The sequence below is a fragment of the Gymnogyps californianus genome, chromosome 18 (assembly GCF_018139145.2).
Source record: "Gymnogyps californianus isolate 813 chromosome 18, ASM1813914v2, whole genome shotgun sequence".
NCBI classification, from domain to species: domain Eukaryota; kingdom Metazoa; phylum Chordata; class Aves; order Accipitriformes; family Cathartidae; genus Gymnogyps; species Gymnogyps californianus.
The window spans coordinates 4,149,534-4,167,106 of NC_059488.1; the positions used below are offsets into that span (position 1 = coordinate 4,149,534).

The 17,573-nt window shown below is 46.7% G+C and overlaps 1 pseudogene; it reads left to right on the top strand.

Moving 5' to 3' along the window:
* Window positions 1–11,573: 11,573 nt before the first annotated feature.
* The window catches only part of LOC127023830 (CMP-N-acetylneuraminate-beta-galactosamide-alpha-2,3-sialyltransferase 4-like), a 68,295-nt pseudogene continuing 62,295 nt past the window's right edge, over window positions 11,574–17,573 (top strand).

The following is a 17,573-nucleotide window of genomic DNA, read 5'->3' on the forward strand; positions in this document are numbered from 1 at the left end:
GCTCTGCTAAATCGTCTTGCTTGCACACCGAGCCTGCGAGGACCCCGGAGCAAAGGACAGGACAAACACGTGGCTTTCAGCTCAGTTCAGAGTTTTCAGACCCCACTTGACCCCATTGCTTTGCGGAAAGGGTAACATGACGTTCGATATAGAACTGGCTGCTGTCATCCCTTCGCTGGGGGAAGGACCTGGTAATGTCTTCAGCTCATGAATATGTAATCTGCTGAATGCCTATGCAGTACACTTCTAATTGCCTTTGTTCTTGCTGTGGGAAATTCTCAGAGCATCTTAAGAGTTTTTCTTTTATTCAGTCAATTTTCTGAGTCATTCTTTTAGTTTCATCAGGGTTTAATAGTAACTGAAATTCTGTTTCCAGTAAGTCCAAACAACCTTACTTTTATGTATAAAAGTCTTCCAGCTCTCAAAATAGTCTTCTTAATTTAATTAATTCTTAAAGAGTGCCTTTAAACTTGAGCAGTCATTAAAGAAGGTATTGTCCTTTTTTCTTAACAACGTTTAGTGAGGTGCCTCTTGACAGATAACTAATTCCCCGATTAATATAAATACTCTATGCTTCAGCTACTGCTATAGTAGTAACCAACTGCAGCATCATCTGACCTTGCTGTGTTGTACATAAAGCATCTCACCAGTCATGTAGCAAATGCAGCGGGGAAGTTATTTTGTGAATGTCTGTACACAGACGCACAATACTTGCAACTGCACATCTCAAGAGAAGCTTGTCATTTCAAACATTTAAGGAATCAACCAAGCTTTACAGCAACAAGAGGAAACATGAGTTGAACAGGAGTAACTAACATCTTCCAGAGACTGTTTTCCAGTCCTCGGTTTGTTTTTGTTTGAAGCCTTGAAAGTGTTTATAGACAAAATTACTTTCAGTAAGAATAATGTATCACTTCTTTTGGCTGATTTAAAGTAGATCTTTTTTTTCTACATAAAAAGAAGCCTGATTTTTATCATATGCCTTATGGATCTGATAACACATTCCTACATTCCTCTTTTTCCTAAATTTTCTGAAAGGATTATTTTCTTGCAATAAAACTCATGTCTGTGCTAAAATACTGTCCTATATGCTATTTTTTTTTTCTCTTTGCTGAAACACTCTTGCTGGCTGTTGTGTGTTGACCAAATGGTTTCTGGCTTTACAATCTGTCACTAATACCACTTTTACAGCTTGCAATTAAGGGCTTCAATTAAATATTTTGCACAAAGCTGAACGTTCCAATAGCCAATCCTTACATATTTTCCAAAACATGGCAAAAAAGATAAGAGTATTGAAAAGTAAACCAAGATTCAAGTTATAAAAATGGCCTTTAGACTCTGGATAAATATACACAGTGTTTTATAGCCATGGATGTTATCTCGTTTGATACTGAGGCTTGCCCTTGTGTGACAGAAAGCAGAATTTTTCCTGGATTTCTTTAAATGAGCCTGAAAGTCTTCTTTGGTAAAGCGTGTGTATAACATGGGCTGATATTCACTGCAAGCATGCTGGATGTTTTTTAAATGGCATGTTTTTGACGACATAGCATATGTTAGGATAGCATACATTAACGGTGCTATACGCCATTATTTTCGTCAGCATGGATATTATCCCCTTAATTAACGTAGAAACTCCCATGCTCTTCTCTCTTCCTCTTACAAGGGCTCTGAGTCTTGCCAGAGGTTTCTCCTGGTTTCCACTGTGCTCCCAGGTGAGATCAAGGTCTGCCTCACGCTCACTAGCCCAGCGGCATGAGAGGAGAAGGTCCCCACAAGCCACAAAGCCTTTCCTTTCTGCATTTCACACCGCTGTAGAGCTGATTACGAACACCCACGGTGGGTTTTGTGGTGGAGTGCAGACAGCTGGGGTCAAGATTTAAGCATGGTGCAATCTGCCGGATGACTGGAGATGGCCAATTGCCACCAGGAGGCCAGAGCTTCTCGGCACGAACGGAGGAGCTCGCTGACATCTCCGGCAAAACCACGGATGGGAGGGAAGGAGAACGGCACGTTGTCCTGTAGCCTCCTTCTCTGCTGTAGCTTGAGTAGAGCAGATGTCAACCAACCCGGGCTCCTTCCCCCTGCCTTCGCCAAGGCACCGGGGCTTGGCAGCCGTCCGAGGACACAGACAATAGGAGGCTGACTGTCTGCACACCATTTTGTGCTCACTTGACATGAATCATTTTCTGCTGCCTGGCTCTTGGAAGCAGCATGGGGCTGTCTGGCGCTGGTCCTGCCAGCGGACCGAGGAGCAGGGGAAGGCTGGGCCCTCTCTCCGCTCCTCTCCTGGGCTTCTGCCCATCTCTCAGTAGCTACTGTATGCTCCTATTTCTCTATCAAACAGTGATTCTGCAAAGGAAAAAAAAAGTTATTTCCCCCCAGGCGCTCATCGAAGAGGGTCTCTAGGATGGATCAGCTCTATGCAGACTGCTTGCAGCCAAAGGCTTCTCTGTTCAGACTTTGGGGGTCCATTTGGGATGGTCCAACAGGACTTTTCCCTGCTATCTGCTGCTCTCTGGTGGAGATGCTGCTTTTGGGCTTGCTGCCAGACTGTTGAATGCCTTCTCTTGTGCCTCTTCACCTCCTGACCCAGAAAACCAGGGAGATGTGGCAGTCATGAGTGGTGCTGGAGGATCTCTTTCCTTAAAAATAAAAAACAAGACCCCAAAAAGCAGCAGATGAACCCAAGGGCAAGGGTTCTTTCTTCTCTGCTCAAGCCTCCCCATCCTCCCCGTCCCTGAGCAGCCAGCATCAGCCAGGATGCTCACAAGGGTGAGGACTCAGTTATCCCACCCCAGCAGACTGCCACTGTGTCACCTTCCAGTGACCGTGGCTCTGGCACTCCCCCCTCCTCCTATCAGGCCTGCATAGGCAGCAGGAGCCACTTAACAAAAGGAAAACTGTTAAATTAAACATTTTCCCAGCCTTTCTGCTATCCTGTTGCAGTGCAGCAGCAGATGCTGGGGGCCACGCGGGGCAGTTTCCAGTGACGCAGAGCCTGAGTATATCCTAAGCTTTATTTACACCCACTCACCAATCCTCAGATAAGTCTGGCAATCTCTTCTCCCAGGTCTCCTCTGAGCTGCCCTTCCCAGGCATTGACTTTGGCTAAAGCTTTCAGTCCTATCCAAGACCCAGGCATAAAAGAAATTGCCATGAACTTCTCCCTCCAAAACTGGCTCTACAGGCAAGCCTTGCATTACCCAAACTGATGTTCCACTTCCCTTCTTTTCTAGACTACTTTTTTCCTTGGGAATACTTTCTTCCAGCTCTCATCATTCCTGTTGCTTCCCCCTGATCTCTGTCCCATTCTCCCACCTCTTCCTTCCCATGTGGTAACCCCTCTGGCCGTGGAGCTCCATTGTGGTATCACCAGTCCCTAGGATTAATGCACGTCTCCTGCATCATCTACCTTCTTATACAACCTGGGATGATGTTTGCCATTTTTATACCAGCTTGATATCACTGACTCACGTTCACTTAGTGGAACAAAATAAACCTTAGATCTTTTTCTGCTGAACTGAAGCCTAGCTCACCTGCGCAGTCCATCATCCCTACGCATATTACTTTCTGGCTGCCCAGCTGAATCTCAACCTTTTATTTTTTCAGTCCATTTCTCTGGTTTCTCACAGAGGTGTTTGAAGAAGGGTGTCCTTGACAAATCCATGGTCACTTAGACTCTTCTCCTTGGCACCTCCCAGATACCTGTAAATAGTGTATCCATATCTTCTGTCAGGATTTTTCATGGACTGAAGTTAAATCGGTGGGTCTATAGTTCCCCACTTCTGCCCACGTTCCCAGTACTTTTTAAAAGTTTGGCATTTTTTGTCCCTTTCCAATCTTCTGGTGCTTCCAGAGATAACGACTAATGACTCTGAGATTGCCACAACCAGTTCTGCAAGTATCCATGGCTTAAATTCACCAGGTTTGGAATAGTCTTCCCAGAAGGGTTTTCCTCCTTGCCTCTGTCAGTCAACAGCTGGCTTATCACCAGGAACAGAAGGGATTATATCCCTTGTAAGCATTTTATCCGCTTATCTATGGATGTCCATTATCTGTCTATCACTCTCTGAATCCTCCAGAGCCCTTACATTCCGTGGTTGTTTTGTAGCACCAAGTTCCACAAGTCAGACCCTTCCTCCCATCCGAATTTCAGTGCAATCATCAGAGCCAGACTCTTCTCGCAGCAAAGGATGAGTGGCATCGGTCACAAGTAGCAACAAGGGAAATTTTGACTAGATGATACGAGGAAAAACTTTCACAACAAGGGTGGTTGAATAGAGCTTGGATGAAGCTCCAACCCTGGATGAAGCTCCAACCCTGGCAGTGTTCATGGCTCAATTGGACCAGCCCTGAGCAGCCTGACCCAAGTTAGACCTGCTTTGAGCAGGACTTGGACCCTTCAAAGGTCCCTTCAGCCCGTGGTTTTGCGATGCAGTATTTCCTTCAGCAGTGGCTGAGACCCCCACTACATCCCTCCTTTTTGCTGTCTGCTGTTCAAGGGCTGCCAAGGGGAGGGTCAGCTCCTTTAACCTCCTTCTGGACCGGCTGTCATGTACGGCATCTAGTGCGAGGGTACAGTGATGTGCCTCTGTATTCAGAAACCCCCAGTCCACCCAGAAAACCCCAATACTCTTTCTGGCTGTCCAGTGTAATGATAGGTGAAATGGGATGGGCACAAAAATATCCTATGAGGATACCAAGGGATAAAACTCCATTCTTTTATTTTGTCCTCAACATTTTCCCAGTGAAGCATAACCAAACCCAACCAGAGTGGAATATCAGCAAAAAAATCCCAACAAACCCACCCTTAATTTCCCACCAGTGAAAGCAGATCTGTGAAAATCTATGTTTAGACAAGGGAGAAAAACTGGAAGGAAAAGCATCAAATTCTTCTTCACTGAGACCCACCCATTGTCTCCACGGGACACGCCGCTCTCTGCTTCTACTGTAGGTTGAGGCTGGCCATAGCTGCCCAAGTTGAAGCCTTTGTGCAGGCAGGCACGTGTCTGTAGCCAGACCCTTTCCACAACTCTGGTGGTATGTCTATAAAACAACTGGGTTTACCCTTGTCTGAGACTCTTTTTGTCTTAGAAACAGGTGGTCATATAGGCTTCATCTCTAGAAACTGAAAAAAAGGACAAAAGAAGGGAGAGGATCTGGGTAGGTTTGGGCAGAAAATGGCTTCTCCAATCTCTAAGCTGTTAAATTTAAATGTCATCCCATTCTGAACCCAAGATCACTGACAAGCTTGTCCTCTCCAGAGCACTCGGTTGTTGCGGACTCTGGGGGTATGTATGTGAGGGACCGAGATTCAAATCCCTGCTCTTGATCGACCTGACAGAGACTTGGCCTTTACAGCATCCATGTCATCAGGGTGGCTTGAGCACCAGGCACTCGATAGTCCTGGATAATCTCCTGCTCGTCTGAGGTCTCTTTCCCCTTGTAAGAGGGTTGAACCGTATATCCCTCTTGGCCGGGCTAAACCATCTTATCAGGGTGGAGGTGTTCTTCGGAAGGTTTGGGTTTTGAGAAGTTGGCTTTACTCAAAAAAAAAGGAGGGGGAAGGGGGAGAGAAAGTGAGAGAGAAACGAAAAACCCATTTTATTGAAAACTCCAGTCCGGCTGTCGCTGCTGGAAAGGGATCTTACACAATGGAGCCTGCTTTCTCCTGAAGTGAACTGCTTTCAGCTTGCTCGACAATAGGAGATCAAAACCCAAGTAAGAAGCGATTTCTAAGTATCTGAGTATCTTAATGGGAAATTCTCCAGCAATTGCTCGTCTGCTTTTATCTGCAATTAGATATTAACATTCCAGACCACAGTATTTTCCAGGTGAAACTGTGAAATAGTACAAGGTCTTGTCATCTAGTTTTGCTATTTCCCCCCCACGTTTTCTTTTTTTTTTCCCCCTTATCAGCATGATCAGGGACCTGATGAGGAACACAAGGGAGAGAAATGCCCAGGAAGGGCTGCGAAGCGAGATAATAAGAGGATCTTTGCACTCCACCACTACTTGCCTGGCCTCTTATTGACAGAGCCTCCAAGATGCTCAAAGATAGCCTTGCTGCAAGTTACATTACCTTGAGATTTATTTCAGTGCAACAGAAAAGTGAGGGGGGTGAGAGCAGAGGGAGGGAGGACTGAAAATGTTGCTGTGGGTAGAGTGATTATAACCAGAATTTCTTTTTAATGCAAAAATCTTTAGCCCGACAAAGGATCCATCTCCGGGAGAGGTTTTTCACCATCCGATCCCCCACCCCTTTGCATCAGAGCATTGCAAAATGTACTTGGAAGAGCAGCGAGTTCGTTTTAACCGATAGCATTCAGCGCTTTTTACTGTGCTATTCATCCATATGACAAAGCTGAGAGGGGAGCCCATACTTCTTCCTGACTTTTTATTGCTTTTCAGCCCAGTGGGAGCCAGCCGACATGAAAAAAAAGTGGTTTAACCGCAAAATATGTTTAAGCTCCTTTCTTCTTCTTTTTTTCTTTTTTTTTTTTTTTTTTGTGGCATGTCAGAAAAAAGGAGGAGGGGGAGGTGAATAGCAGTGGCAAAACAGTCACGAAATAACAGTCACGAAGTTAAACCAAAAACCAGCCAAAACGCTACTGCATGTGAGCCTGATCCTACACATAAAGGGTGAGGTTTGAAGATGGGGATTGGTGACAGCCTTCAAATGCTGGGACTGCCACGTTCCGTGAAAAGAGATAAGACAGGATCATTTTGGGGTGACTAAATAGAAGCTGCAAGGAGAGGCCATGGGCTGCAAGTAGGATTGTGGGTTTCCTGGCAGAAAGTTCATGGACCAGTGCTCGCCCTGGGAAATGACTGTGTGTGTTGGGGTTCTCCATGAAGAGACTGGGTTTTCCATCTGGATGTACTGAACAGGCTGGTAATCCAGACTGCACTCTGCCTGCAGCCTTGGTCTCACTCAATCTGATTCTTTTTCTCAAGTCCAGGAAGTGAGGTTTTAACCTGTATTTAAACTTCTAATTTTTCTAAATCAGAAAAGAAAAAGAACCTTGTGCTTAGCAGAACTATTGCTCATGCATATTGCACCCGAAAGAAAGGAAAAGTTTAAGAAAGAAAAGTCAAACAGTATTTACGTGATCCCAGATGTTTCCCTTTTTTGTTGATTTGAAACTAAACCTGCAGATTGACCAGAAACCCAAGCATTTAATTAACTTTTTGAAAAAATCTTTACATTTTATCAAATACTTTAAAAAAAAAAACAACACTTCTGATTAGGGAATACCGTTGTGTGAAGAACATGGAGGTTTTCAGCTGTTCCCAATCAGAACAACATCAAAAGTTTTGCATGACTTCGAAGTCCGTTCTCTGTGCCAGTCTGCCCCTGCCTGCCTCCGCCTTCAAAAACCCAGCTTGAACGGTGAACACCGAGCACTGAAATCTGCCCCTAAAAGAGATCAACGGCGGCTTTCACAACAAGCGCCTGCTCCAGGTCCAAACAACACAACTCCCCACCAGCTCTACACTCTGCTAGAGAGTCTTTTAAGAGTTTCTTTTTCTCATAACCTCTCCTGATAAAGTGATTCTCTCCAGCTGAGCTCAGTCTGGCTTCAATCTTGCTTGTGCAAGACAAACATATTAACTCCTTCCACACCGAGAGCCTGGACAGGGTCTCCTGGTGTGCAGGTCACGGTGTGCTAACGTGCGTGAGGTCGGTGCTGCATTTGCTTAGGTGGACTCATGACACTTCGTACTGAAAAGCAGCAAAAGATGATGCTTCTGCCACCTCCAACTCCTGTAATTTGCCAATTATTATAAGGCAGGCTAAAGATGGTAAGAGAGAGGATAGAAATAACTACAAGTGCAGATGCAGGAAGAAAAAACAAAACACCTAGAAAGAAAATTGTTTGCCTTTAAAATACAGCAAAGGCATTATCTGAAAACACAGCTTAATAATTAGCCACATCTACATGGGGCACAAAATCCTGGAGCCATGTCAAAATGACAGCTTCAGAGTCTCACCCGTTCTGGGCAGTGAAACAGTCTGTCTATCCCCAACATCACAAAGACTTTGTATTTGTCAACACGGGGAGTGTAAGCAGGGCATTAGGGCACTTTCGTCCTCAGCAAAGGTTAGTCACCTTCCTCATAGTCTTCCTCGCTGGCTTCCACAGCCCCTGCTGAAACTCCTCCTGCTCCAGCTGCACCGATGCCCAACCTGGATGGTTTAAAACTAGCTCAGATGGATCTACAACAGCTATCGTCCTCCCCATGGACTGCAGAAGAGACCAATGCTGGACTGATTGCACCGAGTGGCCTTCTCCATGGTCACTCTCCTCTGGTTAGCTGGTTGCTCTTGGCTCCGGAGACTGAATATCAGGCAGGCAACAACTACGGAGTGCCTGCTGCTCCATGAAGGTGTTGGGATTTAACGTAGGAAAGGAAGGTCTATGAGCACCACACAGATTCCTCCTTCCCGGGGAGGTGGGTGGGCAAGAGTGTCTTGTCTGCTGAGTCAGTAGTGAAGAAATGCTCACCCAGTTTAAAGCAAGACCACTCTATCGTGGTCAGATAGACCTGCGCAAAGCATGCTTGCTGGTGGGACGTCAGATGAGCCTTGGCAGAGAAAAAGGATGAATGTCTTTGACTCAGAATACAGGAGGGGCAGGGCAGGGAAAGAGACCGTCTTGCCCAGCCTGGCGGTCTATGAACCAACTCTAGTGGAAAGTCTCACTTGCTGAGTTTCTTTTTTTGGCAAAAGTCCAGGTTATCATTCCCTGGAGCTGTCTGCAAAAGTGCTATAGGATTTAATGCGAATGCCGTTGATGGGGTTTTATAGAAAATTAACAGAGTTTATTGAAATCTCATTCTAAAGCCCATAGAGAGCAACAGCAGGGGGTGATTTTCTAACAGTCCCAAGGAGAATTACAGACTCTTCCTGAAGGCTCTTGCTCCCATCTTGTAGCCTCTTTCCCTTGAGCCTTCCTCGCCCTGAAGAGACCTCAAAACAAGAGGCCATTTCCCCAAAAGCCATTTCAGCTCAGCTCCAGTAATGAGACATTGTCTGGCTTCATTAGACATGTGCAGCTGAAGCACAAGGAGAGAAGAGATGCTCTTTGCATGTCACTCGCAGGGTCCTACAGTGGGTTGATACTTTGAGACTTACAGAAAGTTTTCATCCTGATGCAGGAAAGCAAAAAATTCATGAGTAATTTCAGCCAGAAAAGATTTTTTTTTTTCTTTTTCAAAAAAAAGGTACTCTGTGAGTTGACCGGAGTGCCCTTGAGCTGGAGCTCCTGTCCCCTGTGACCCAGAGGAGGGCTTCAAATATCGTAATTGTGGATGACCCACCCTGTGAAGTTGTCTCTGGAGGCCAGAGGCCCTGAAGGTGACTGCTGAAGGAATCTGGCAGTTTCCATCAAAGGATGATCGGTCTTTTGGCAAAAGTTTTGCAAAATCCCATCAGCATTTTCCAGTGATTTTTATTTTTTTCCCCTCAAGGCTCCCAACCACCTTGTGATACCAGACTGCAGGGTGGGTGTCCAGCCTTCCCAGCCATTCCTGACCCCACCATCAGTAGGGGTTAGGCTGGGAGCAGGCCATTTCCTACGACTCAGTTTCTTTTCCTTCTCAGTCTTTGGTAAGACAAGTTATATGACAACTGATGCCCAATACTAAGTGCTAAGACATTGTCCTACGTAGTGAAATGAAGTACAAGACAGCAAATGTGAAAAAATGTTTGGAAACAGCCTTGATGCTGAAGCCATTCTGAATAATCGAAGGGGCTGTTTTGGGGAAAGACAGATTATTTCTGAAAGATAACTTTTTAATGGCATGGTGTCCCTTCAGCCGTGCTGCTGCCTTCCATTAGCAGCCAGGAGGGTTAGGAGAACTCATCCAAGGTCTGCAGCTGAGAGGGAATTATTGATTTGTTTATTTTTTACGAACGGTCATCAAAAAGCATTTGTTTCTTGTTAAACCACTGCTGTGGCAGCCGTGTTTGTGGGGAGGGGGGCTGTGATCAGTGCCAGTCATGGACAGGACTGTTCTGTTTTCCATTCCAGAATTGCATAAACCTAATTACAGATACTACCCTTGATGCATGTGCGGAGGGAAGGGCTACTCTGCTTTTAAGTGATGTTGAGTGACTGTGCCTTTTGCTGACAGCCACAAGCATTGCCTTCTGCCCAACATTGCTAAAAAGCTGGCCACAGTACGAGCGAGATCATCCTGGGGTACTTTTTCTTTGTGGAAAAAAAAATACCATCCCTCCCTTCCCCAGGTTGGAGAACAACAGTAAATGAAGAGTAAATTGTTCAGAGATGATCTATTTTGGCTCGGAAACCTGCTCAGAAACTTTCTTCCTAATGTCTTTTCCCCGATGCAGGCAGCGCTCCTCTAGCCTGCTTTCTAATGACCAGCATTAGTTTGCATTAGATGGATTTGCGATGATTTCTTTCTGCCTGGCTGCTAAGCCTGCAAGCAATTCAAATTAAGTTTGGCTCCCCGTGCCCCATCTGGCAATAGCAGCTCCCCCGTTTATGTTTGCTGCCTTCTCAGCTGTTCTCCCTCTCTTGCATCCTACGGTGGTTCGATCTGTCTGAATTTTGCAGGCCCACGATGCTCCGCAGACACCTGCCGGGGCTCATTGCATCCCAGCCCCAGTCATTTCAAACAACTTGCTCTTGGATGCAAGGGGGGACTAGCGGGAGAGGGCTGGGGGACAAGGAGATTGGTATTCAAGTCCTGCTCTGCAGGAGCGGCAGAAAGCAGCGGTGCTGCGGTTCCCCGCTGACGTGTGACATGGAAGTGGTACCCACGGCATCAGCCCAAGAGAGCCGGGCTGGGCACCCGCCTGGGGACAACGAGGAAGATGTAGGTGTGTGACTGGAGAGGTGTCCCTGAGATGGGAGCTCAAGCCCAAACTTTGGCCCCCACCCTCACCGTCCCCTCGGGCGCCTCACTGACGTTATCACCTGGATTAAGACAGAAGGAAAGGGAAGCTGGAGGTTTTTGGGAACGTGGCAGGCTATGGTGAGGTCTAGCCATTTTCCCGGCCAGCACAGGGTCACCGTGCCCTTAAAGGGTGATGGAAGGTGGAGCCTTTTCTTAGCTTTCTAGAGAGATTGAAAATATGAGAAATAAGGTGAGTCAGAACGTCCTACCCCTCTCTCTGCCCTCAGCTCCTGCCTGGGGGAGAAGTTATTGGGGAGGAGGGGGAGGCATCCTTTTGGGATGCCAAAAACAGAGAGACTACATTGGGGGGGGGGAATGCAGTTTATCACATTAACCAAGTGGCTAACTCACATGTTAAATCCTAACTTAGGAACAGCCTGCTCTATTCTGAACACATTTGCTAATAAGAGACAACATCAGGGTTCATCTCGACTATCCACCAAGGTATTCTGTCACCACAAGGATCTTAAAACATGTCAGATAATGCGTATTTCAAATCACCCTGTCTTTTTCTGGCAGTGGAGACAAGGCCGGAGGGTCTGGGAGAGAAATGGCATCGGTTTTGTGTCCTTCTCAGTGCTTCTTTGGAAACATTTGGTTTCTGCACCCTTGAGGTGACTCTCGGCTGCTGTCAGATACGTATGATGGCCGAGGACAGCATGGATGGCTGTAAAGAGGTGTCACATCAGAGCAGCAGTGATTCTTCTTTCTTCCCATTCCCCCTCCTCATCCTCGGCGCTAGGCTAATGACACCGCCAGGTACCGAGCAATAGAGAATTGAGCCTGTTGTTTTTACAGTGAAAATGAATGAAAAGTGCCTGCTGGGTCACATAAACCTGTCAAAAGAACAGCCGGAGCTTCCTGCGAGAGGGATAATAGTTAAGAAACCTGAAATTCTGAGAAAAAGGGATTATGAATCATCAGTAATATTTACAGTGCAAGTCCCTATTCCCTGTATTTCCACTTGTTTCTCTCTCCTTTCCAGGGCAATTATTTCCAGGAGCAGAGGGGCAGAGCCCCAAGTGCATCCCCATGGAAGGTAAAGAAGCCAAGCCTGAAGTGCAGGTCTGACAGAGCTCACGGACATCTTGCACCCCTGGCCCTGCCAACCCCTCCAAACAAGGGGGGCGATAGCAAACAGGGTGTCTCTTGGGGGGTGGGCAGGGGGTCCCCCCATGCTGTGCAGTGAAGCTGCGTGCTCATGGCTTAGCATCCTACGTCAAATCATACGGGTGTGTGAAGCCAGCAGAACATCTGGGCAGCTGTGCTCAAGCCGTGCAGGCCTAAATGATATTTAAGCTTTATATTATGGAGTTATTAGACCTCAGGTCGTGCATAGACCTACTGGGGCTGTTGGATATGGGGTTAAAGGCTGGCTGAACACTTGCAGCCATGCGCATGCAGCCCAAAGCAAAGCACTCCCCTTTATGATGCTCATCAGCACTTCTCCCTTGGAGGGATCCTTACAAAGACAGGGACGTGTAACTGCCAAGGGAGAGCAGCAGGTCCCTGGATGAGGGGGGGGGGCCGCGATGTGGGGAAGGGAATATGCAAAGAGGGGGAAAAAGCAAATAGTAGTTTGTGCTGGGCAGGTGCCAAGTGAAAATGTAAGAGCAGATCAAACAGAGCCGGATTAATAAGAGTACCATTCCCCAGGGCCTCACCAAAGTGGGGAGAGCAGGGACGGGCTGGACGGCAGGCGCTGAATGATATTCTGTAATTAGCTGGCAAATAGAATATGATATTTAGTGTAATTGCTCGGAAGAATGTCTCGCAGCCCCGATACATGTATTACGCGCTGAGCACTGCATCCCAGCTGCCACAGCAACTTTGCTTCCCTTTGTTTCCCCTTGCCTGTCATTTCTAATCACATCGTTCCCAAATTTGATTGCATCATCTCCGAGCTTTAGTTGCTAGGGTAACACCACAAAGTCATTATATGCATGAGATGAATACGTAACCCCCTTGGAGGACCAGTTATTTGACCATCCCTTTGTGACCCCCAACTCAGATTCCTTTGTCTGTCCCTTTTAAACCAGATCCCACAACGTAAAAACTGGTGAGAGGCTCATCACTGATTTCCGTGGGAGCGGGAGCGATACGGGGAGCTGTCATTGAAGGGTTAGACAAAAAGACCCTAACAAATTGAGCAACTCAACATCAGAAGTGGGGCCACCAGCAAAACCACGCTGCTTTTTAAAGCACAGGGCTGGAGTGATGACCATTACACGAACTACCTATCCCAGACCTTACCGTGGCCTTTCCCTTGCATAAACACAGAAAAACTCGTAGTCTACGTGGGATTTGTGTAGGCAAGGGGAATATATACGCATTTGTGAGCAGGCACATGAGCCCTGCCGGTTGGCTTAGCTGCGTCCAGGTGTACATTTGCAATGGTTATGGCTCTGCAGCAACATGAAGCTGTAGCATTTCGGCAGGTGGTAGCATACGTGGTCTAACACAACTGTCCTGACAAAAGTGACGATAGCGGTGAAGATGTCATGGAAGAGGCTTCAACAAGGGCTACCAAAGTGTGCAGCTGGGGCTGGTGCAGCATGTGTGTGCTGTTTAGTAGAGCAACCCCCAGCTCCAGCCTTCCCCTCTTCTTTGCCATTGATCCCTGGGCTAGGAAGATTCAACTGGACTGGTACATCGGTGCATGCATGCTACAGTCAAAGGTTTGCTCTGGGTGTGTAGGGGAGCCTCTGGGCAGCAAAAGCCCGTGGGTGGGAGGTCTGCAGAGACCACAGTGTCTCTGATACAGCTGGTCTGGCCCCTCAGTAAGTCCTGGGTGCAGCAAGGTTTGGCATCACCCCTCGCCCCAACATTTCAAATGCTTTCTCTTCCAGCACAGGTTGAAGCCCTACTCATCAGCACTTCCAGCGCATCAGCACACCGCTCTCCATCCCCAGCCTGTCTGCAGGCTGCCTTCGGGTTCTCCAGCGACGCAGAGGCAGGCTGCGGCAAGGGTCATCCTTGCGGCAGAGCCAGCTTTTCTCTTTTCCACCCCACCAACTCCCGGGTGTCTGCTGGAGCTAGGATGGGTGTGCTCCCAGCCCCCAACAGTGCAAGGCAGAGAGATGAAAGATATTGTTTTTCAGGTGGAATAGCTTCCAAAATGGTACATTTGCAGTCAAAGTGCTGTTTGGAATGCATATGAACCACTGCCTGCAGCAATGAGAAACAAAGCCATTAAAGTTTAGATAGCAGTGTTTTTATTTTTAACCAAATGAGTCAGTCTCCCCTCTAGCTCTGAGCAGGAGAGGGGGAGAAAGTTGGGCACAGGGTGTTCAGAAAGCCTTAACCCCACCGGGATCCTGCTGCGGGGAAAGTTCAAGCAGCCTGCTCAGTTTAATTGTGCCTAGAAAAAGTATTTAAACCAAAGTTGCTGCTTTGATAGTGCCTTGGTTGGGTAGAATTGTTGTTTGTTTCCCTAGATTTTAATTTAAAAAAAAATATATATATTTCAGGACACTTACTGCATCTTTCTTTCCTCCCCACATCCAGAAGGCCTCATGTTGCCTTTCCTTCTTCTGCACCCCTGCCTGGGGGAGGTTGAGGGCCAACCTGTTTCCCAGTCTGGAAGGTGGGCTTGGGATACTGCAGGTTGTTCTTCAATCTCCCCTGTTAATAAAAACAGGCTGTGAGGGAAGAGGACAACCCAGGGAACCAGCCTGATGTGTACGTGGTGTCTATGTGTATGCACGCGAGTGTACTCCCTGCCAGATCGAGGCAAGGCTGCAGCCTTCTTACTATGCACATCCAGTGCCCAGGCACAAACTGCATTTCAACAAGACATCTACCTGCTTCTGCACCATGGCCCAGTCTATTCCTCTAGCAGTTTCTCTCTCCATTCCAGCCTGTTTCCAAGGTTCCTATCCCAGTAGCATCTATAAGATGATGTATCCAGCTGTTAAAAAATGCATGTGCTCTTGCCGTCATCCTGGGCTGCTTCTCTGAGAGCGCAGAAGGGTCAGCACTCCAGCCCCAGACACTTGAGCACGTGCTTAATTTAAAGCTAAGGCTCAGGCCCTTGCGCTGAATTGGGCAGTGAGTGCTCAGCCACTTGCAGGAAAAAAACCTCAAATACATGGAAAATTACAAAACTACATTCCTACCTCTATTTATTATTTTTCCATGCCATATGGAAATTTATGTGAATATACAAATGAGAAACAGGCCCTGGAGCTCAGATGAGTTCAGTTCGCCAATGTGCCACCAGTGCTCAAAACGTTGGCCATTGTTGATGCTTTAGGAGAACAGAGTAAGAGAAATTAATTCTGGCTCCAAGAGTTGTCCAGAGACATGGCTTCATTTTTTTTTCCAACACAATGCCTACTGTTCTCATGAAAAAACATCCCAGGCTCCCCCAGCTGCTCCAGCGAGAGCTGGCTGTTCAGCCCGATCCCGATCAGGCTCAGAAAACCAAGGCTCATCGCATGCGTCTGGCTATGGAGCAGACTGTTTTGCTAGCAAATTCCCTTTACCAAATTTTGCATATGAAGGGTGTGGATTTGCAGACAAGCTGTGCGTAGGCAGGTTAAATCCCATGGTATCCTGAGGAGTGTGTCCATTTTGACCAGCTGACGGGGGTTTGGGGCTCTTCCACTCCCCACAACTATTAGGTTTGATCCCGTATGTGCTTCTCAAATGACACCAATGCTTTTCTGAAAGCAGAGGTGGTAGCAGGAGGCAGAAGGGGAAGCTTACCAACCCATATGTATTATAGCCCTCTCCATGAGTTTTTTAAGTTGTGGGCTGATATAACCTGTTCCTTTTTGGATCCCACATCTCGGGAAACAGGAAATGTCATTGTGAGCTAGGTACCATTATCTGAGCTGGATGGAGCTGGACTGGACCAAAGGTTCATATCCAAAGTGTGAGCTTTTGTGGTTTTTATACATATAAATACATTTATATGTATATATAAAATATAGGTGTAAGTGGCTATGTATGTATCTAATTTATTTACATCCACTTAGTTTTAAAAAGTGGTCCACTTATAGAATCACATCTTCATTTCATTTTCTTTGTTTTTCTAAGATTCAGCAGCCTTTTTTTATGGGATGGGGATTTTTTTTTTTTTAATTATTCCTTGACACAGCTTTGGAAGGAAAGCTGGAATCTGCAGAAGACAGGGAGAAGTCTGAGCAAAGTTTTCCTGGGGAAAAAAAAATGCTGCTCCTGTGAATTAAAGCTGGAAAAAAGCTATGCAATTTCCTTGCTTGTTATTAATTATTGGAAGTTCAAACATTTTTGGCATAAACATTACCATTTGTGCTTTGAACATGTATAATGCGTTATATGTGCTAAATGCTGTTACTATTTCAAAAGATTTATGTCTTGAGTAAATTATGATTTTGATAATTGCATTCTGTCTACCAAAATCCATCCTGCAGCTTCACTGGAGTGTGGAATCCACCTTCGCTCCCTGGCCTGCACCACTTTGTTGTGCTGCAATGTGTGATTAAACATCTGCTCCCCGTTCCCTGCGGGAGCAGGGATGCATTTCAGTGGAAGGGTCAGAGTTGGTGAGGTAATGCCACTCGATAGAGGTCTACCCACAGCAGGGAAAGGCAAGAGTGTTGAGGCCATAGTTGACGGAGTAGGTGGAAAAGAATTTGCTTTTCCGTGGTGCTCAGTGCTTTGGAAGTTCAAGACAGTTTTGTGTTGGGCTAGGCAAGAGTTTCAAAAGAAGCTCCAAATTTTGTGTGCCCAATGTTTAGCTCCTCAGCAGCCTCTGTCATGCCTGGACTGGAGAGCAAACACACCCTCGTGTTGGTTGATTGCTCTCTGGGAAGATAAGGGGAATCTTCATGCTGGGGTGCAGAGCAGGCTGTGAAGTCGCACAACGGTGGTGGCTTCCCATAATGTGATAAACAGATGCTGAGGTTAACATGGGAACTCAGACTCCTCATGGTGTTTCTCTTCAAGATACACATCCCTGCCCATTAAAGTCAGTACTTTGCAGTATAATGTAGATATATCCAAGCTGGTCGTGGTTTGCTAGCCCAGATGTTGGCTGTGCTCTGGTCCAAGCCTTTCCTGTGTTTCAACAGTGAGCTCTCTAACACTGTGGGTGGATAGCAATTCATGGGTACATCTGCATTGTAGGCACACTCACAGCTGTGGTAGGGGTCCGAAATGGTCCCCCCCCCAACAAGGAGGAGGTAGGTGTGGACCATATCAAGCTCTGAGGCTGAGTAGGCTGAGTTGTTTGGTGGAAACAGGGCCCTTTTACGCTTAAAACATTTTGAGCTGGGTCTGTAAGGTCACTTTTCACTTGCTTTAGGCTTCTCTTAGCTCTGCAGTGGGCACTGTCTCTGACAGAGACAAAGCAATGAGCACCCACCCATATGTCTGAAGGATCCCCTGAAGTGCCTGCAAAACTGGTGCAGTTGGTGTAAAAAGAGACAGAAAAGCTTCCATCAAAAGATTTCTTTCCCCAGGGTTATTTCACTTGTGGTATGAGTGGAAACAGCAAGTTCCCACTTCAGTCAACAGCTCTTGGGAGGGGTCTGATGTTCAGCAAATGCTGAGGCACCTTCAGCTTCTCCAGCGGTTTCAGCAGAAACAATGGGTGATGCTCTGCGCTGTGCTGCGAACCCTGAGCCCTCCTAAGCAGGGAGATTAAAGGAGAACAA